This window comes from Oryctolagus cuniculus, chromosome 3 (genome assembly GCF_964237555.1).
Source record: "Oryctolagus cuniculus chromosome 3, mOryCun1.1, whole genome shotgun sequence".
In the NCBI taxonomy this organism is placed as follows: domain Eukaryota; kingdom Metazoa; phylum Chordata; class Mammalia; order Lagomorpha; family Leporidae; genus Oryctolagus; species Oryctolagus cuniculus.
Window position 1 is genome coordinate 43871645 of NC_091434.1, and position 22533 is coordinate 43894177.

The 22533-nt window shown below is 39.0% G+C and overlaps 1 protein-coding gene across 9 annotated transcripts in view; it reads left to right on the forward strand.

The window, feature by feature from the left end:
• The window catches only part of HECW2 (HECT, C2 and WW domain containing E3 ubiquitin protein ligase 2), a 445235-nt gene that overhangs the window by 169092 nt on the left and 253610 nt on the right, over positions 1–22533 (forward strand). The window lies entirely within an intron of this gene.

Genomic DNA, 22533 nt, shown 5'->3' on the forward strand with positions numbered 1-22533 from the left:
GGTTGTTGGCAACATGCTGAAATTCCTCACCAGCAGTTAGTGTGATGTATTGCATTTATTGGTTTGCATATGTTGAACCATCCCTGCATACCAGGGATGAATCCCACTTGGTCTGGGTAAAGGATATTTCTGATATGTTGATGGATTTAATTAGCTAGTATTTTGTTGAAGATTTTTACATTTATTTTCATCTTTTTTGTGGCTTTGTAATTAAGGTGATGCTGGCCTTATAGAAGGTGTTTGAGAGGATTATCTCCCTTTCAATTGTTTTGAATAGTCTGAGGAGAATTGAAGTCAGTTCTTCTTTAAATGTCTTGTAGAATTCAGCACTGAAGCCATCTGGTCCTGGTCTTTTCTTTGTTGAAAGCATCTTTATTACTGATTGAATTTCTTGGTTATTGGTCTGTTTAGATTATCTATGTCTTAATGACTCAACTTTTTAGGTTGTTCTCATCTAGAAATCTATCCATTTATTCTAGGTTTCCTAATTTGTTGGCATATAGCTGTTTGTAATACTGCCTGATTATTCTTTTAATTGTGGTATATAGCATAATATCTCCTTTTCATCTCAGATTTTATTAATTTGATCTTCTCCTCCTCCATCCTTTTTTGGTTAGTTGGGCCAAAGGTATATCAATTTTGATTATTTTTTCAAAAAAAAATCAGCTCTTCCTTTCACTAATCTTTTGTATTTTTTCAAATTTTGTTTATTCTCTAATTTTAACTATTTCTTTACCACTACTAATTTTGTTTTTTTTTTTTCTTGTTTTTCTAGATCCTTTTTATCCATAGGGTAGATTAGTTCTGTTGTTTCTTTCTTGGTTTTCTGTTTAGTTGAGTTGTTCATTGATGAAAGTGGGGTGTAAAAGTCCCCCATTATTATTATAATGAAGTCTGTGTCTCTCTTTAGATCCATTAATATTTGTTTTAAGTAACCATGTGCCCTGGTATTGGGTGAATATACGTTTACTATACTCACATCTCCCTGTTGAATTGATCCTCAATCAATATGTGCTGCCCTTCTTTGTCTCTTTTAACAGTTTTTGTGTTAAAGTCTATTTTGTCTGATATTAGGATGGCTACAACTGCTTGAGTTTGCATTCCTTTAGCATGGATTATCTTTTACAATCCTTTCACTTTCAGAATGTGTGTGTTGAGGTGTGTTTCTTGTAGGCAGCAAATAGATGGGTCTTGTTTTTAAATCCATTTAGCTAGTCTGCATCTTTTTTTTTTTTTTTTGACAGGCAGAGTGGACAGTGAGAGAGAGAGAGACAGAGAGAAAGGTCTTCCTTTTGCCATTGGTTCACCCTCCAATGGCCACCTCTGCCAGCACGCTGTGGCCAGCGCACCACGCTGATCTGAAGACAGGAGCCAGGTGCTTCTCCTGGTCTCCCATGGGGTGCAGGGCCCAAGCACTTGGGCCATCCTCCACTGCACTCCCGGGCCACAGCAGAGAGCTGGCCTGGAAGAGGGGCAACTGGGACAGAATCCGGCGCCCCCACCGGGACTAGAACCTGATGTGCTGGCGCCGCAAGGTGGAGGATTAGCCTATTGAGCCATGGTGCCGGCCAGTCTGTATCTTTTAATTGGAGAATTTAGGTCATTTACATTTAAGGTTTTTATTGATAAGTAATGATGTGGTCCTGTTGTGTTTCCATAAATATTTCTATGGTTTGTTTGGATTTCCTTTGTGCTTTTATTAGGAGATTTTCTGTCTTCACATTCTTTGATAATGATAACTGTTGTTCTCTGTTTCTATTTGTAGCACATTGTTAAGTATCATTTGTAAGGCTGTATCAGTGTTGACAAATTCTTTCAATTTATGTTTGTTTTGAAAGTCTTTATTTCATCTTAATTTATAAGTGAAAGCTTTGCAGGGTATTCTTGGTTGACTTTTCTTCTTTTGGGACTTGGACTATGTCTCTCAATTTTCTCCTAGCCTGTGAGTTTTCTGATGAGAAATTCACTGTTAGTGTAATTGGAGACACTCTGAATGTCATCTGGCATTTTGTGTACATTTTAGAATCTTTTCTTTATGTTTTACTGTTGAAAATTTGACTGTAATATGTCATGGGGAAGATCTTTTCTGTTCATGTCTATTAGGAGTTCCGTGTGCTTCATGTAGTTGGATTTCCCTATATTTCTCCAATTGAGGGTAGTTTTTTGCTATTATTTCATGGAGTTGGCCTTGTAATCTATTCTCTAGTTTTGCATCTTCAGGAAATCCTAAGGCATGTTTGATTTTTTGATAGTATCCCATACATCTCAAACACTGTTTTAAGTTTTTTTAAAATTATCCTCCTCCTCCTTCTTTTTCTCTTCCTCCTCGTCCTCCACATTCTCCTCTTCCTCTTCTTGCTTTTCTTCCTTTCTCCTTCTCATTCTTTTTCTTTCTTCTTCTTCTCATTCTTGAGATCTATCTCCTTCCTGAGATATTTTCATGGATTTGTCTTCTAGGTCAGATATTCTTTCTTTTCCCTTAACACATCTTTTGTTAAGGCTCTCTGATGTATTTTCTATTTGATATATTGAATTCTCAACTTCTAATATTTCAGCTTGCTTTCTTTTCAGTGTCTCTGTCTATTGGCAAAATTTTTCATCCATGTCATTTATGGATTTCTTTATCTCATATAGTTGCTTCACTGTGCTTTTGAGTAATCTTATGATCATTCTTGAGTTCCTTTTTAGGCATTTCATCAATCTTTGTCTTTAACATTCTAATATTGAAACATTGTTCATGTTTTTTATATTTCTGTGTGTATTTTTAGGCATTTGTGGAAACACCTGTTGGTTTTCTCCTCTGATTTTTTTTTGTCTTTTAACAATGCTTCTATGGCTTAGTGGAATGTCTGCTCCTCAGTGCATATCCAGAGGCATGTGCTGGGTGTGGCCAGGGTGCTTTGGACAGTGAAGTGTGAGGCAAGAATCCAGGGTGACATGCAGGTTGGTTGTGATAAATCTCTAGCAATGATCTAAATGACCATCTTGATGGAGCTAACTGATTTATAGTGTATCATACCATGCAGTGTTCAGTGCCTATTAAGAAGGATGGGATAGTGCTGCATTTATTAATGTGAATGCATTATGTTGTTTGAAAGAAAATCAGGCCACAAGACAGTTTTGCTCTGTAGTAGTGCCAATCTTTCTATACATCTCTATAACTGGCATGTATTCATAGACCAAAATGCTGCAGACTGTCATCTCTGGGTGCTAGCCTGTGGATATTTAATTTCATTTTTATATTTTCTTCCTTGAAATTTTATACTGGATCTATGTTGTTTTTATAATGGGGAAATGCCATATAAAACTATTTTCTTGTGCCCTGATGTCTTACTATTTTGTAATAAAGTAGTTTGGCCAGTTTTCACTTGGTTTCATGCTGTTTGAAGTTGAGGGAGACTTACAGGGGGTTTTCTGTGAAACTCCATGTCAGAATTTTGTTTTCAAAGTTTAACTAAAGAGGTTATTCAATCCCTATCCCAAAGCTGCTACAGAAATCTTGGTGTGCTGTCATTAGGTGGGCCCAACAAACTTTAGATGTGCTCTGAATGGCAGGTCCCTACCATAGTTTGCATGGGCTTCCTGATTTACCATGACTTTTTGTAGAATAATTTATATAAGATAGAAAAATTATTAATGTGATTAAGTATAAACTATCACTCAACATTAAAAGCAGATCTTGTATATAAATATGTAATATTTTTGTATACATGGTCTTTTTATTTCATCCAAGGAGCTATCCCAATTTATTTGCTAAGAGACTTTAAATATGTATTTGTGCAGTTTTATGTAATATGGTACAATATTTTAGTTCATGCATACAGTATATTTTTAGCAATCAGGTAATTAGCATTTCCATTTATTTATCATTTCTTAATTTTTGGAAACTATGAGCTTCTCTTTTCTGTTTCTCCATAAAACATGTAATAGTTTGTCACGAACTATAGTCACTCCACTCTATTTTGGAATACCAAGACTTATTCATTCTATTTATGTTTTTTTTTTTTTTTTTGACAGGCAGAGTGGACAGTGAAAGAGAGAGACAGAGAGAAAGGTCTTCCTTTGCCGTTGGTTCACCCTTCAATGGCCGCCGCAGCCAGCGCGCTGCGGCCAGCGCACCACGCTGATCCGATGGCAGGAGCCAGGTACTTATCCTGGTCTCCCATGGGGTGCAGGACCCAAGCACTCGGGCCATTCTCCACTGCACTCCCTGGCCACAGCAGAGAGCTGGCCTGGAAGAGGGGCAACTGGGACAGGATCCGGCGCCCCAACCGACTGGGACTAGAACCCGGTGTGCCGGCGCCGCTAGGCGGAGGATTAGCCTAGTGAGCCGTGGCGCTGGCCTCTATTTATGTTTTGGTACCTGTTATCCAACCAGCAGATTATATTTTTTGGTGCATTTAAAATCAACAAGTGGCTTTAATAATCAGAAATATTTTGTGAAGGAATCAGAAATTTTCTCTCACAATCATATATATGGAGCTGGATATGATGCTCTTTCTTCCTAAATCTTAGAGTGAAATGACTTCCATCCCTCCACCCATGTCACCTTGGTCCTGGATAGTATTGAAGTACTCTGGGCACTTTATTTTCTACTCAGACTTTGGCACATATGTATGCACAGAACTAACTTGGTTGGATGCCTTTTTTCAAAGTCTTCTTTAGACATAATTAATCATCAAGCAGATTTTTAACATTACCTCAGTCTTAGACCCTAAACTTCTAGAATGTAAAAGACAGAGCTGTTACTTTGATTTATTTCAGATAGCCCAGTCTATTTTCTTAAAGAGAAACAAAGCCTGCTGCTTATTTCTTATGTTAGTGGATTTATTTGCTTACAGAGTCTCTGTGGGCAGAGTGAATGCATATAAAGGTATTGCTGAGTTGCTTACACATAATACTTAGAATAGAACTAATGACCAGGGAAAGTGAATTTCCTAGAAAATAAAGTAGTTTTTGTCAGATGCCACTATTTCATCATTGATTTTTCTGGTCCTTGTGGATGGTTCTTAGATACATTTTTTTTTATATTCCCAGATCTGAAATTGATTTACTGAAATCAGAGGATTGTCTCACTGGGCAATGGCCCATTCATAAGCACTGCTACAAAAATATGCCAGGCTACGTTTATTGGGTCCCTGTTTTCTCCTTAGAGCTTTTGGGGTCAGTTAGTCATTTGGCCATGAATAGATGAAGCCTCAGATTGTTTTCTGAGAAAGCTCTTGCCCAGAAATAATCTCTATTCCCTTCCATGCAGGAGAAGAACAGCCTTTTGTGCAGGCGCATATGCCAATCAGTTTCCTTTGTGTTCATGAATGGTGGAGACTCTTCCCAGTGGCTTTGCCCATAGTCATGTGTCAAATATTCAAGGTTGGATTTATATTAGTAGACATTATCTTTAACTTCCTATTGCCAAATTATCACAGGAAACTCATTTTAAGAAATTATATTCACCAAGGATTGATTAAAAATATGAAACTCAAATATTGCTTTCATATTTGAAATTTAAGTTTAAATTTTACCCTTGATTGGGGTGTTATTGCTCATCCAACACTATTTGCTGGAATTATCATGTGAACTACACAGGTTAATTTTTTTTTTAGATAGCCACAGTAAAACATTAAAAAGGAAACAGTTAGTTATAATAGTATATTTTATTTAATCCAGTATATCTAAAACATTATCATTTTAGTGCTTAATCAATATAAATCTCATTAATTATTTCTTGTAACATCTTTTTTTTTAATTTTTTTTATTTTTATTTTTTTATTTTTTTATTTTTTGACAGGCAGAGTGGACAGTGAGAGAGAGAGACAGAGAGAAAGGTCTTCCTTTGCCGTTGGTTCACCCTTCAATTGCCGCCGCGGCTGGCGCGCTGCGGCCAGCGCACCGTGCTGATCCGATGGCAGGAGCCAGGTGCTTCTCCTGGTCTCCCATGGGGTGCAGGGCCCAAGCACCTGGGCCATCCTCCACTGCACTCCCTGGCCACAGCAGAGAGCTGGCCTGGAAGAGGGGCAACCGGGACAGAATCCGGCGCCCTGACCGAGACTAGAACCCGGTGTGCCGGCGCCGCTAGGCGGAGGATTAGCCTAGTGAGCCGCGGTGCCGGCCCTTGTAACACATCTTTAAAACCTGACATATGCTTCAGACTTGCAGCATATTGCAATTTGGACTAAAAATATTTCAGATGCTCAATAGCCATATGTGGCAAGTAGCTCTTGTATTGGACACTGCACTGCTGGATCATTATTGAGCTATGTATGCCCATTCCTGAATTGGTGCTATTGCTTAAGACAATGAAATGTCACAAAAATGGTAATGCAACAAAACTGTTGTACTTGATGTCAGTGTAAGAACGTAGACCAATACTTCGTACATCATGGTCATGAAGATTAATTAAAATCCTTTGAAGTCCTATCACCAGGAAATCATTTGTGTTTATCTTATGGATTGTGAAATGGGATGTGATTCTCATAATTCTTTGGTGGGGATGTTAGAAGCTTAGAGAACAGCTAAGGCCTCTTTCTGTTGTCTAAGCAGAAGTGAGTGGCACAAGTTTTGGGAATAAACCTGTGACAGAAACCTAATCCACATTCTCTTATGCAAAATCACAAAAGGGATCAGCGAAGCTTTCCTCTTACAGAACAAGAGGAAGAGTGCTAATGCTTTTGATTCAAAATCTCTTCTTTTCCCCAATTACTCATGCCTTATGACAGAAGGACTTTCCTCTGCGTTGGCAGTGTATAAGAATGAAGCTGCCATCTTATGATTCGATTATTGTTTTTCATTCTTGTCTATACTCCTGTGGAACAGCGGACTTTCTTCTTTTACTTGTTGAACATTATAGTTAGTGGTACATTAAGACTGTAAATAAAATACATTGAAATTATATCATTGAAAAATTTAAAGGAAAAAAAGAGGTTGGAAGGAGACAGGGTTGAGGGAGGGAGGGAAGAATGACTATCTTAGAGTTGTATCTATGAAAAACGTAAAACCTGTTCTCTTTATATTAATAAAAATTTTTAAAAAATTTTAAAATTTTAGTACTTAAAAAGATTTTAAAAATTGATTAGTGAGGTAATAGATAAGTACATAGTGTTTGGAAAAATTTTCACCATTAAAATTGGTTTGCATTTTTATGGAATTTTAATTCATTTTCAACTATCATCTAAAGCCATGATATTTTCCTAGTTTTAATAGTGCAGCAGTCAGCAAAAATAGTATTTAATTTTATTTATAAGCTAAATAGATTCCTTTTTTAGACAGATTTTAAGCTATTAATTAAAATGCAAATTTCTTATGGTATATTGAATTTGGGAGCATTCAATTAGATTCTACAAATTTAATCAGTCAACATAATTTGAGTCACTGAAACAAATGAAATTTTCAGCCTTTTAAAGAAATTATAATTTCTCTTAAAGTAATGCAGCTTTTCTCTGATACATTACCTAACTGAAATAGCTCTCAGTATTTTGTTTTATTTTTATTTTTTTAACTTTTATTTAATGAATATAAATTTCCAAAGTACAGCTTATGGATTACAATGGCTTCTCCACCCCCCATAACTTCCCTCCCACCCACAACCCTCCCCTTTCCCGTTCTCTCTCCCCTTCCATTCACATCAAGATTCCTTTTCTTTTCTTTTCTTTTCTTTTCTTTTCTTTTCTTTTCTTTTCTTTTCTTTTCTTTTCTCTTCTCTTCTCTTCTCTTCTCTTCTCTTCTCTTCTCTTCTCTTCTCTTCTCTTCTCTTCTCTTCTCTTCTCTTTTCTTTTCTTTTCTTTTCTTTTCTTCAGGCAGAGTGGATAGTGAGAGAGAGAGACAGAGAAAAAGGTCTTCCTTTTGCCATTGGTTCACCCTCCAATGGCCGCCACGGCTGGCGCACTGTGGCCTGCGCACCGCGCTGATCCGATGGCAGGAACCACGTGGTTCTCCTGGTCTCCCATGGGGTGCAGGGCCCAAACACTTGGGCCATCCTCCACTGCACTCCCTGGCCACAGCAGAGAGCTGGCCTGGAAGAGGGGCAACCGGGACAGAATCCGGCGCCCCAACCGGGACTAGAACCCGGTGTGCCGGCGCCGCTAGGTGGAGGATTAGCCTATTGAGCCACAGCGCCGGCTAAGATTCGTTTTCAATTCTCTTTATATACAGAATATCAGTTTAGTATATATTAAGTAAAGATTTCAACAGTTTGCACCCACATAGAAACACAAAGTGAAAAATACTGTTTAAGTACTAGTTATAGCATTAAATCTCAATGTATAGCACATTAAGGACAGAGATCCTACATGAGGAGTAAGTGCATAGTAACTCTTGTTTATGGCATCAGTAATCACCCTAAGCTCTTGTCATGAGTTGCCAAGGCTATGGAAGCCCCCTGAGTTCACCAACTCTGATCATATTTAGACAAGGTCGTAGTCAAAGTGGAAGTCCTCTCCTCCCTTCAGAGAAAGGTACCTCCTTCTTTGATGACCTGTTCTTTCCACTGGGATCTCACTCGTGAAGATCTTTCATTTAGGTCATTTTTTTTTCCCAGAGTGTCTTGGCTTTCCATGCCTGAAATACTCTCATGGGCTTTTCAGCCGGATCCGAATGCCTTAAGGGTTGATTCAGCTCTCAGTATTTTGTAAGAATTTTCTATTCTATAGAAATTCCACCAAACTTCAAATCTTGCTTTACTCATAAATTTTCATTTGACCTACTTTCAGCGAGTACAGTATTTCTGCCATTGCACTGGACTTCTGACAAAACTAGTGGGGAGAGGAAGAGGTAGATACTTTGTGTGAGAACCTACTACATACAATTCTGAAGTCAGCTGGAGAGCTGAGAACTGATTTCATGCAATAGGTGGAAGAAACTTCGTACTACATTTTGGCAGGCAAAGTCCTCAGACTTCGTAGCACCAGTTTCTTCTTTCTTCTCTGTATCTTTTGGCTAAGAAGACTGTCACCATTTTCTTCCTTTTACACATACCTAAGTGCCATGGAAACCTACCCCAGCATTGCCATGGTTAGGAGGAACTTCTCTTCTCAGGATTTTTACATACTAACGTTCACCTGTTGCTTTCCTTTTATTTAGGAAGCCATTACCCTTTTTAAAATTGAGGAGGTGAATGGGGAATGGAAAAAATGGGCATGGTGTGATTTTTGCTGAGTTCCTGCTCAGGAAGGTCTCCCATCAGCTGATCCTCCTTGGGCCTCTTTATCATGCTGCCATCAGTGAGTTGTCAGGGCCCTTGGACACTGCCTTCAGGAAGGGAAATTTCTGCTTCTCCATGATATTATGGGTTTATAATTGTGATGCATTAAATCTATGGGTAACGAAAGCTAATATATATATATATATATACACACACACACACATACATATATATCCGTATATATTACTTTTTATGTCTACAAAACTTACTGTAGGTGAACCAAAATTGTGACAGAGAAAGTAAGGGAGAATCAGAAAAGTAAACCAGGCAATTCAGGAGTCCTACTTGGCTTCTGGTTTTGAGGGACTGACTTTAAGACTTTAAAAAGCTAAAACTTGGTTTCATCTTTCTTTCTTCCAAGATTCTGTGGGTAAGCCTAATTTCCACATGATGTTGCATTGGCAACCCAGTCATTTGTAGGGCTACCACTAGCTTGGTGTCCACATCTGGAAATCATATCTACGATCAACAGCTCCTTCAAAGAGTAGCTGTGGAGATAACATGAAGCTGGGGAGTGGAGCTGAGGATAGGCAGGAGGGACCAGAAAAATTACCATTTACGTTGAGAAGCCAAATTTCATAATAAAGAGGAGAAAAAAATGAGATGATATTTCAAAACATTATTTATGTGAGAGGGAGGAAGGGAAAAAGGTATAGAGGGAGGGAGACTGAGAGAGAGAGAGCAAGAGAGAAAATTATTCATGCAATGGCCAGGATTAGGCCAGGGCCAAAGATAGGAGATAGGAATTTAATCCAGGTCTTCCATGTGGGTGAATTTAATCCAGGTCTTCCATGTGGGTGGCAGGAACCTAATTGTTTGAGCAATCACTGTTGCCTCTCAGGGTCTGCATTAGCAGGAATCTGGAGCTAGGAATAAAACCCAGGTATTCTGATGTGGGGTATAGGTGTCTTTACTACTAGGCTAACTGCCAGCACCCATGGGTTTAACAAAAATTCACACAATGAGAATCAGTTTATTTATGACAAAATTTACATTATAATCATAATTATAGCCTAATTATTAGAAGGAAAAAAGAGCAAATAAGATGTGAAAACTTTTAGAGGGTTGAGGGAATCAATTTTCTTTTCCATGAGAATTCTATGGGTACACACTATGGTTTCTCATCACGATCATAAAGCCATTACTGCAAAAATTACTGTATGGCTGAAGTGACTTTTTCAGGCTTCTCTTTACTCTTACGGCATTCACATTATTTAAACTTTTCTCCACACTTGCTAATTGTCCTAATTTTGCCATATCCTTATTAATCTGTAATTTTGCATGATTGAAATGATTCTCCCAGCTCACTTTATTGATTTCTGTGAATTCCTGAGTCTTTTATAAATTCATGCAATTTGTCTTTGCAATTAGCTTACTGTGCGACATCTGACATTCAGAGAGTGACTAACAGAAATGACTTTCAGGGCCGGCACCATGGCCTTTGGCGCTGGCATCCCATATGGGCGCCGGTTCTAGTCCTAGCTGCTCCTCTACCAATCCAGCTCTCTGCTATGGCCTGGGAAAGCAGTAGAAGATGGCCCAAGTTCTTGGACTCCTGCACCCACATGGGAGATCAGGAAGAAGTACCTGGCTCCTGGCTTTGGATCTGTGTAGCTCTGGCTGTTGCGGCCATTGGGGGAGTGAACCAGTGGATGGAAGACCTTTCTCTCTCTCTCACTGTCTGTAACTCTACTTGTCAAATAAATAAATAAAATCTTAAAAAAAAAAAAAAAGAAATGACTTTCAGGGATAAACTCTAACACTAGGTGGAATAAACAGTTGAATGGGAATTACTTTAAAAACTCTTTAGTTCACTATTTGGTGATACTTTTCTGGTTTCATCTTCAGCTCCTTAATGAAGTAGAGCTGGGGAATGAATACTTAGATAAAAACATTTCTTCTTGGTCAAAAACTCTTTGAAAACTTTAATACTATGGAGGTAGTCCTTTGAGAAAAGTCTTGAGGCATTTTTAGAAAAATATTTATTTATGACAGAGAGAGCAAGCAAGAAAGAATGAACTCTAGGGCACATCAGCTAATTCATCTCCTAAAGAAATGCAAAAGCTGAGACTGGGCCAGGCCAGAGCTGGGGGGTGGTGGGAGGGCTGAGAACTCAGTTATTTGAGCCATTACTGTTGTCTCACAGGTTTGTGCTATCAGAAAGCTGAAGTTAGGATGCAGTGCTGGGAATCAAACCCACGCACTCTGATGTAGGATGTGAGTGTCTTAAACACTAGGTAAAATGTTCACTCCTTCAAACATTTTTACCCTAATATTTGAATTAGAAATTATATTACTGAATGAAACTATTTTCTTATCTGCATGCTGTATATTGATGTTCATTTAATTTTTTGATTCTTCCAAATGATTCTCTGCCCTATTGAGAAGGAGTTTAGGAATTTGTGAATTCCCATTAAAATTTTTTTTAACCTTAAGATTGCAAGTTCCTTGAGAATAGAGTCTGTTTCATTTGTTGTATCCCTGGAATTAATACAGTTGCCTCATACTTGGTAGACATTGCATGACTATTATTTATGAACAGTCAGGAAGGTTTGCTACTCTGAGTGTGGACTTATGTGCAACTTCTTTCCAAATTGTCATTACTTCTTATTGTTTAATTCTATCCCTTTTTGATGTTTTTTTTTTTTCTGGTTTAATGTACCTTTTGTTAACTTCTGTAATAATGGTAAGCAGCAGGTGATAGTCTTGGATTTCAAAATTTAACCTGTGTGTTTGAAATATTTGGTCACAACCATTGCATTCTTTTTTTTTTTTTTTTTTTTTTTTGACAGGCAGAGTGGACAGAGAGAAAGGTCTTCCTTTGCCGTTGGTTCACCCTCCAATGGCCACTGCGGCCAGCGCGCTGCAGCCGGCGTACCGCGCTGATCTGATGGCAGGAGCCAGGTACTTATCCTGGTCTCCCATGGGCTGCAGGGCCCAAACACTTGGGCCATCCTCCACTGTACTCCCTGGCCACAGCAGAGAGCTGGCCTGGAAGAGGGGCAACCGGGACAGAATCCGGTGCCCCGACCGGGACTAGAACCCGGTGTGCCGGCGCCGCAAGGCGGAGGATTAGCCCAGTGAGCCGCGGCGCCACAACCATTGCATTCTAACAATGAAATCACTGTGGTTAGAAATCTTACTGTGTGTCAAAACATTTGTAATATTAAAAATAGTAATTGATCACTAAATTGAATGACATTGTTCTTGGCACTCTACTGAGAAAACCATGTAGGTGCAATTGCCAGCTTAGAAGTGATACTTGTTATTTACACTTCTTTATGAAACATACATTCTAGTAAAACATCCACAATAAACTAATAAATTTTACTGTACAGAAGAATATGAAAAGTGCTCTGATGGAAAAATAACACAGTGAAATATGGGATAGGTGGTGTTGGAGTGGTTGAAATTTTTCGGAAGGTGTTCAGGGAAGGTCCATTAATGATATGGTACCATTAGATAAAAGACACTACTGAAAAGTGTCCTCTTTTGTTCTATATGTGTTTTAAACAACGTCATTATATTGTGTTTGTAACAGTATGGTCAGGTACCACAAAATGATGTCCTGGTCAACAAGGACTTCATACCTGATGGCTGTCCCCTAAGATTAGAATGGAGATGAAAAGTTTCTGTTGCCTAGTGACATTGTAGCCATCACATTGTAGTAAAACAACACGTTACTCAGTGTGTTTGTGGATGCTGGTATAAACAAACCTATTATACTATCTACTGGTAAAATTGTGCAACATATACAATTTTGTACAATACCCAATATTTGATAATAATAGTAAATAGTTATGATATTGGTTTGTGTGTTTACTATGCCTTTCAATCATCATTTTAGAGTGTAGACTTTCTATTTTTTAAAAAAGTTTACAGCAGTACTGTGTTACACCAGCAAGAGCCTCATACTCTCATGTTTTCTCCTGATTGTGTCAGGAGGCCGTGTTGCGTGATCCATACCATCCAGGTTTTTGTAAGTACACTCTGTGATATTCCTGAGACAATAAAATTGCCTAAAAACACATCTCTCAGAACATATTCCCACCATTCAGTGGTGCATGGCTCCATTTGATTATGTATACCATTATGTCTTGGTGAACAATTCCACTTAAATGTTAAAAATATGCTTTCAGTGGCTTCATGAAAGTCTGAAAAGTATAGTCTACATATATAGCCTAAATCTACATAATTTGACTCTTCTTCCATTGTTGGAAATTTATTTTGCTTTCAACTTGTTCTCTATTATGAATGATGTTGCAGTAGCATCATTTCATAAATCTTTGCCAGCATTTCTGCTTCTTTCTTTAGACTAGAGCCCTGGGTCGAAGATTAAGCACATTCAAGGTCCAAAAAGCTTTGTAAAACTGTTCTCAGCTGCAGATGAATTTCTGCCTAAACACTTCCACTTGAGTACTGTTGTTTTCAAACATTGACATTTTAATGGACAACAAAAAAGTTTTCCATTTTTGTTCTGTTATTTGATATATAATTATCAATTATTTAAATTTTTTCTTCTGCAAATTATCAAATAGTAGCTGCAAAAATTAATAAAAACCTTATTGAGCTTAAGTAACTAAACTTCTAAATTTGTGTTTGTTTATTTAAGAGGCAGGGGTAGGGGAGAGGGAGGGAAAGGCAGCACCTATATAGTTTTCAACTCCCCAAATTCCTGCAGCAGCTGCACTGAGCCAGGCTGAAATCAGGAGCAGCAACTCAATCTGTCTGGTGATAGAACCATAACAACTTGAGCCATCGCTTCCACCTCCCCTCCTGGGGGGTGCATTGGCAGGAAGTTGGAACTGGTAGTGGAGCTGGGCTCAAACTTAGACAGTCTGATATGCGATGCAGATAAGAGGCATCCTAACTGCTACGCCAAATTCCTGACTCTAATTCAAATTAAACTAATTAATTTTTCATTTTAATTTGGTCACATATTTAGTGATCCAAAGCAAAATTTAGTGTCTTGAAAGTACTGGTTAACTCAGTCTTTATAATTTAAAACTTTTGGAACTTAAAATTATTTCTATTTATACATCCTTTTCCCAGATTTATATCAGGTTATTTTTATGTTGTAGATCATAACATATTATTTGGTAAAATAGTAGGTTAAGTCATTTCTGGTTTGTGATCCTGCTGTTCCACTTCCAGTCCATCTGCCTGCTAACATGCCCAGGAAAGCAGCAGAAGATGGCTCAATTCCTTGTGTTCCTTCATAAGCTCCTGGCTCCTAGCTTCAGCCTGGCCCAGACCTGGCTGTTGCAGCCATTTGGGAAGTAAGCCACTGGATGGAAGATTTCTCTCTTTTTCTCTCTCCGCAACCCCATAACTCTGCCTTTTTATTAATAAATAAGTAAGTAAATAAATAAATAAATCTTTAAAAAAATTAGGTACAGAATAGGCTTTTCCTAAAGGACAGGTGCCTCTAGGATGAATTGTGTTTTCTGATACTGTTCCACCTTGAAAGAGAGTAAACTTGGGGGCTAGTTCTAGCTACTGCAGTCCCTGTATCAAATTCTCATTTCTTGACAGGTTGTATAAAAGGCATTTTTCTGGTCTTCTTAAGCATTTTACTAGCATATACTTGTCAAATAATCTAAACCTTGGGTAATGATGATCTATGATAAACACAACAAAATGACTCTAAATGCTTTCACTTAGCAGACACAGGGAAACCCACTGGAGCAGAATCTTTAGTTGAGAATTTGGTGATGGCTTTTTTCATCTCAGATGTGAACTGGCCTTGCTGTGGCTGGCTCACATGGTTTTCTCTTAAATTGCTTGTATCTCTGCTTATTGCAGGCCAATTTTACTTTTTTCAGTGTCTCTTGACTTTAAAATTAGTTTTTTCTCCTTTGTTTTTCTCACTCATATAGTGAAAAATAGAGTTTGAGGGCATAGTATACTTGAACAAGTGTGTATATTGGCATGCTATAGTTTTAGGGAATTTGAAGAATTAAAGTTATTAATTATTACTATTGGTTTATCAGTGTATAGTCCAGAAAGTTAAAATTCTTAGATGCATTTGTCAACCTATATAATATCTTTTGACAAGTAATTCTAATTTCAGTATTTGACCCTCAGGTGAGTTTTAGGAAATTGACATTCACCTCTGGATTCTTTAGAAAAATGTTTTAGGTAAAACACTTGCTGAATGTCTTTGTCATCTGCTACTGTCTGTGTCTTTTGAACAAAATCTGCTGGATTTGGAAGTGAAAGTTGTGCATTGTGGCATTTTATTATTTGCTTAGTAATTAAATCTCTCTTGACCTCTGGAAGAAAAATGATTTTTGTTTTCAGTTGTTGTTTAAGCAGATGTCTGTTATCTGAGAGAGCAGCATGGTGCAGACCTAATCATACTTACAAGAAGGATGGTTTTGAAAGAAGTGCTACATCATATTCAGGTGTGTTTCTTGGGAGTGGGCCACAGCCATAGCACAGATTCTATGAGGGAGGGATGGATTGTCAAGGAACCTTGAAGGACTAGCTTTCTGTTCAATAAACACAATGCATAATGGTCAGTTTCCCTTACCATCAGCTTTCTCTTCTGTAGCTTTTCGGAATAATTTTTCTGAAGATTTGGCTGTCTTATTGCAGAAACCATAGGTAGGAAACCAAGAAGGAAATTAAGAGTTCTTAGATTTCAGTAGGAAAAAACATGTGACAGCCGTCCATCCCTACTGTCTGAGTCATTTACCCAGATGAGGACACTGCATCAAACAAGGTAAAGTTTTGAGTGAAGCTTTAGAGTGCATTGATTTATTATAACTTTATTGAAATTTGGAGAATTAAGTTTTGCATTGTATTGGATATTATTTACTATGGAAAACACATTTCTTTTAAAGCAATATATTCTTTTTTTAAAGATTTATTTACTTTACTTGAAAGGCAGAGTTACAAAGAGAGGGACACACACATGCACACACACAGAGAGTATATGTGTATGTGCATGTGTGTGTGTGTGTGTGTGAGAGAGAGAGAGAGAGAGACAGACAGACAGACAGGAGAGAGATATCTTCAATCTTTTGGTTTAGTCCCCAAATGGCTACAACCACTAGAGCTGGGCCAGACTGAAACCAGGAAGCAGGAACTTCCTCCAAGTCTCCCATGTGGGTGCAGGGGCCCAAGCACTTGGGCCATCCTCCACTGCTTTCCCAGGCCATTAACAGGGAGCTGGATCAGAAGTGGAGCAACCAGGACTTTTGAACTGGTGCCCACAAGGAATGCCAGTGCTGCAGATGACAGTTGAACCCACTACACCACAGAGCTGGCCCCAAAAACACATTTCTTATAGGGGAAAGATTAAATTTTTCAAAACAGATTTGGTAATAGTCTCATTGTAATCTAAGCATTTTGGTTTTATTTCTTTTCTGGTTGATTTAAGTTATGTAAAGGAAAATAACCATATAAATGCTTTTAAATCCTGAGCTAAGCCTTTTAGAGACACATTGGCGTAGTCGATTTTAATTAATACTAAGGATATTAGTAATCAGAATCTTGCATTTGACTATTTGTTTTATCCCTGGTCCCACAATAACCAGTAGGTCCATTGCCACAAGACTCTAGGAAATATTTATTTGGATATGTTGTGTTGACTTCAAACTTACCTCAAATGGTATTGAATTGTTCAGCCTGTGGGTTTATTGTCACAAACACTGAGAATCCATAATTTAGTCATAATTTTCCCTTCACTTTTATTCTATATACTCAATCTGTCACCAAGTCTTTGGATTTTTTTCCTTGAAATATTCTTGATTGATATTTCTTTTTGCATCTCTAAAATTTGTTCTTCAGCACTCAATGCCCTGTGCCTTGACTGGTCAGCTTCTATCAGGTTTCCCCAATGTCGAGTTCTCCAATATCGACTTTCCTCAGTTTTTATCCTGTTTATCCCTGCACAAACTCTCAGGAGGTATTTCTCCAAATGATCTTTCATACTTTCACTTGTATGATTAAGATCCTTGACTGGTACCCCCCCCCACTGCTATTGGTACATTTCCAACTGAATTGCTTCACATTCTGTGTTCAAGATTTTCCTAACATTACCTTGTCTTGTGGTGCGCTTGTGAGTAGGGGGCTCTAATGTTCTTTTACAACTTTTGGAAGTTGGAATGAATTTTGTGTGCAAAAACAATGCTGTCAGCACTGTGGTTGAGTTGCTAAGCCATAACCCAAAGGACCGTGTACCGTAATGTGGATGGTTTCTGAACTTTGGAGGCCAGCAGCCTAGTAGAATAGGAGGCAGGGAAGGATGGGCTGTTTTCTTCTTTGTAAGTATGGGGCCATCCAGTACAAGGCAGGATGTGTGATTTTCATGCATGAAGTTGGTCCTTAGCGTTTGATTTCTATTAACTGTCTTCTAAATCCTGGTATTTCTCTTTTCAGTCTCTTAAGACTTAGATAGCTTCCTCAAACTAAATAATGCATTCATTAATTTGGTAATTACATTATTTGCCTACTGAAATAACAATAGCTACATTTCTTAAAAGATTTATTTATTTATTTGAAAGTCAGAATTACACACAGAGAGGAGAAGCAGAGAGAGAGAAAGAGAGAGGTCTTCCATTTGCTGGTTCACTCCCCAATTGGCCGCAACAGCCGGAGCTGCGCAGGTCTGAAGCCAGGAATCAGGAGCTTCGGGGTTTCCCATTCGGGTGCAGGGGCCCAAGGACTTGGGCCATCTTCTACTTCTTTCCCAGGCCATAGCAGAGAGCTGGATTGGAAGTGAAGCAGCCGGGCCTTGAACTGGTGCCCATATGGGATGCCGGCGCTTCAGGCCAGGGCATTAACCCACTGCACCACAGCACCAGCCCCAGTAGCTACTTTCTATTGAACACTTCACCATGATACTTTTAATCCTTACTGCAATCTTGCGTGTACATATAAATTACTTCCACTGAATAGATGAATATATGAAAGCAGTATGACACTTAAGTATAAATAGTACAGTTATTAATTTTTGACCTAGGGTTTACAAATAACATATATATTTGTAAATTACTTAGAAGGAATAAGTGCTGTATGAGTATTTGTTAAAAAAAATATACACTCTTTCTCAATTTTATCTCCTTCCCTGACATACACAAGCCCCTTTGGGGCCCTATTCTTGCTTTTTTAAAATTTTATTTATTTTTTTGAGAGGTAGAGTTACAGATAGAGAGAGGGAGAGACAAAGAAAAAGCTCTTCCATCTTCTGGTTCACTCTCCAAATGGCTGCAACAGCCAGAGCCGTGCCGATCTGAAGTCAGGAGCTAGGAGCTTCTTCGGGGTCTCACATGTGGGTGCAGGAGCCCAAGCACTTGAACAGTCTTTTAAGCTTTCCCAGGCCATAGCAGGAAGCTGGATTGGAAGAAGAGCAGCTGGAACATGAACTGGTACCCATATGGGATGCTGTTGCTGCAGGTAGAGGCTTAGCCTACTACGCCAAAGCTCTGGCCCCTGTTCTTGCTTTTAAAGAGAGTGCAGCTTAAAGGGCAGAATAAGAGAAGCTGAAGGAGTCCACAAGAACTCCTGGTGCCTGTCAACATCCCTTCCTCAAGTCTCTCCCTAGAAAACCCTCCTCCTACCCCCAGATTGTTATCTTCATAGATAGGATGACAAAATCCCTCCATATAGAGATGTGGCCCATCACTTTCTGCTAAAATGCAACGTAAGAATCCTTGGAAGGATTAAGTAACTCTTGGTTATAAACACACTTTTATTAAAAAAGATTTATGTATTTAATTGAAAGGCAGTGAGATACACACACACACACGCACGCACACACACACACAGAGAGAGAGAGAGAGAGAGAGAGAGAGAGTGTGTTTCCATACACTATTTTACTCCCCAGATGGCTGCAATAACCAGGACTGGGTCAGACTACAGCCAGGAGCCAAGAACTCCATCTAGCTCTCCCTCGTGGGTGTCAGGAACTCAGCTACTTGAGCCATCATCTGCTGCTTCCCAGAATGTCTTAGCAAAGAGCTGGATTAGAAGCAGAGTAGTTGGGACTTGAACTGGCATTCCAATATAGGATGCGAACATCCCAAGCAGTGGCTTAACCTGCTGTGCCACAATGCTGGCCCTTGGTTATTCAAACACGAATGTCAGCTAGTTCAATAATGCTTTCCTCTTAACTTCCCCAAGGACCTTTCTAATGGGAGCGAGTTGAAAAGGAAGCAAGATGTTTGGAAACCTGGAGGTACTTCTATGGCTAACATTTAAACTGTCCATTCCAAGCGCCACCAGCCACCTGTGGCTATTTGAGTTACTTAGTTATGATTAGTTTGAATTGAAATATGCATTAAGTGTAAAATGCACACTGTATTTAAAAGTCTAAGTACCAAAATTTATAAAAAAGTACCTTAATAGTTTATACTAAATTCAATATTAATAATTATACTAAATTGAATTATTGTTATCCAACTATTAGTTGAAACACTAATAGTTTGGGTATGTTAAGTTAAATAAAACATGTTGTTAAAGTTTGCACCTCTCATGTTTTAATATGGACTGAAAATTACATATATGAGTTTCACTATATTTCTGTTGCGCAATGCTCTAAGTATTCTGACTTTTAGTCCTTCCTCAGTGGTCTCCCTCAGTGATATATATATATTTATAAACAAATAAATTTATATAAAATATAATATTTTATTAATATTTAAATATATAATATATATTTTATAAATATATATATTTCCTACATCTTCCTTCTTCCTGTTTACTGACCCTTTTCTCTTTCAGTCATTCAACAATACTTCCTTATTTTTAGTTTCTGTGTTCTCATTATAAACATACAAAATCTGAATACAAAACAGAATGAAAAAGTAGGCGAACTCATTACCTGCCTCTTTACCTTTACTGTCCAACCTTTGGAGAAGAGTCTGAACTCTTTACTCTGACCCCACTGATCTTTCCACTTCAAATCTACACAATCTGGTTTTTATCACTTCTATCTATTTATAATTTTTGCTGAAGCTGATATGGTGGCCGACTCATTGAGTTTTAAAGTCTGCTGAAATCCACAAAATAGCATTTCATGACATCCTCAGATTGGAAGTTACTATTATTTTAGTTGTCACGGTTTGTAGATTGACTGACAGTTTTGGGTTATATTATGATGTTGGAGTTACTGCAGACCATATACATAAAAGAAGCGCTAGATTTATGAAGAGAGGTCTGAGACTAATACCTTTAAAATGGGTGATTGACTTCTCTGTTCATTTTTTTTTTCTGTCTTTTACATGTAGGATGTTTTGCCTACCAACCCAAGTTATTTCAATTCAAGAGGTTGTGTTAAAAGTATGAGATTGACTTAATGGATGAAACTACTTGAATAAATATACTTGTAGAACAGCAGCCCTATAAATGGAAATATGTCCTCTTTACCCAATGAATTTGTGAAATGGATTGAAATGGATGAGGGAATGAAACTAGGGAACTCTACACCTCTTCACCCCCTTCTCAGATTCATTATCTAAGGTTGTTAGTTTTAATGCACTGTTGCACCCAAGGTTAGTGAGGTTATTATTACTTTTATAAATTTCTTTATTCAAAATTATTTGAAAGACACACACAGACATACATGCACATACACACACACACACACACACACACACTTTGCCCATCTGCTGGTTTACTTCCCAAATTCTCACAACAACCAGGGGTGGGCCAGGCCAAAACCCAGAAGCTCCGAACTCAATCCAGGTCTCTAACATGAGTGACAGAGATCTAAGTGTGTGGGATAGCACCTCCCGCCTCATGGATTGTACATGGGCCAGAAGCCAAAATTAGAAACAGAGCTGGTACTTGAACCCAGGCACTCTGATAGGGGATTCAGCCTTCCCAAACAACGTCTTAATGGCTACACCAATGCCCACCTCAGTTTGCTCTTTAAAAAAAAAAAAGATTTGTTTTATGTATATGAAAGACAGAGTTACAAAGAGAAGTAGAGCCAGAGAGAGAGAGAAGTCTTCTATTCCACTGGTTCACTCCCCAAGTGACCACAACAGCCAGAGCTGAACTGATCCAAAGCCAGGAGCCAGGAGCTTCTTCCTTGTCTCCCATATATGGAGGCAGGGGCCCAAGGATTTGGGACATCTTCTGTTGTTTTCCCAGGCCATAGCAGAGAGCTGGATAGGAATTGGAACAGCTGGGACTCGAACCAGCGTCCATATGGGATGCCGGCACTGCAGGCTGGCGCTTTAACCTGCTGCACCACAGCGCCAGCCCATTAGTTTGCTCTTTAAATGGAAATTCATGCTGACTTTCCAGAACCCAATTGAGTTTGCCTTTAAATAAAATAAAATGTATTGAAGATGCCAGCACAAACTAGTGGTGCGGAATTAATGTTAAATCCATAAATACATTAGTGGCTTAGGTAGTTTTGAAAGCAGTTATGTTCCAGAGAAGCAGATTCATTTTATCTAAGGCCAATAGGATCTGAGGAAGGTAGTATGAATCTGTGGGCAGACCAGAGGATACTAACAGATAGAGCCTCCAAAGTACTGGATTAAAGTACAGAAGTCTTGCAAGGATCCTGGTCGCATCTGCCAATGCAAGCCACAAGGAGCTCTATGTCAGTTCCAACAGGGAAGGCCCTGTTCCTTAGGTTGGGAGGCTAAGTGGGAGCTGGAGGAAGTAGCTTATCATGATCCAGATGGTTGAAGGGGTATGGACCAGACAGAAAATCGGGATGATGAGAAGCAGATTCAGAAAAGGCACTTGAATTATAAGGCATGCTGGGGAGTCTCCAGGTAGGAGAGTGATGCTCACTGTCCTTTGTCGCTCCCCGTCTTCGTGGAGGAACGACACAGGACCCTGCGTTGTTCTTTTGTCTGCTCGGCCCTCCCCGGGTTTGCTGCTGGTTCTTCCTGGGTTGGCTACCGTCCCTTCCACCTCCGTGGAAGGGCGGTTCCCCCTAGCCACTTTCCCCACTTCCGCGGGGGAGCGGCACACCGCCGGCCGGCTCTCTCGGGGGCTGCACAGGTGTTCCTTCGGATGTTCCCCTTAGATGTTCCTGGTGCATGCCGTCTCTCTCCTCCTTTATAGTCCTCTTCCAACTCTGCTACCCACACGCCGAGTACGCTGCTCTCCTCCAATCAGGAGCAGGTCCCACAGTTTATTGGTTGAACTGGAGGCAGCTGTGTAGAAGCTGTTTCCCTTCTCAGCGCCATATTGTGGGAAAGCAGATGCATAGAATAAGTCTTAATTCCAGTAACTTAGTCTAGGCCGAGTTGCTCCCAGTTGCTCCCCACAGTCCTTCATCAGTTCATTTATCAAACACTTAGCCACACCTACCCTGTTCTAGGCAGGGCTGTAGACACTGGGGATAAAGCAGCCAACAAAAG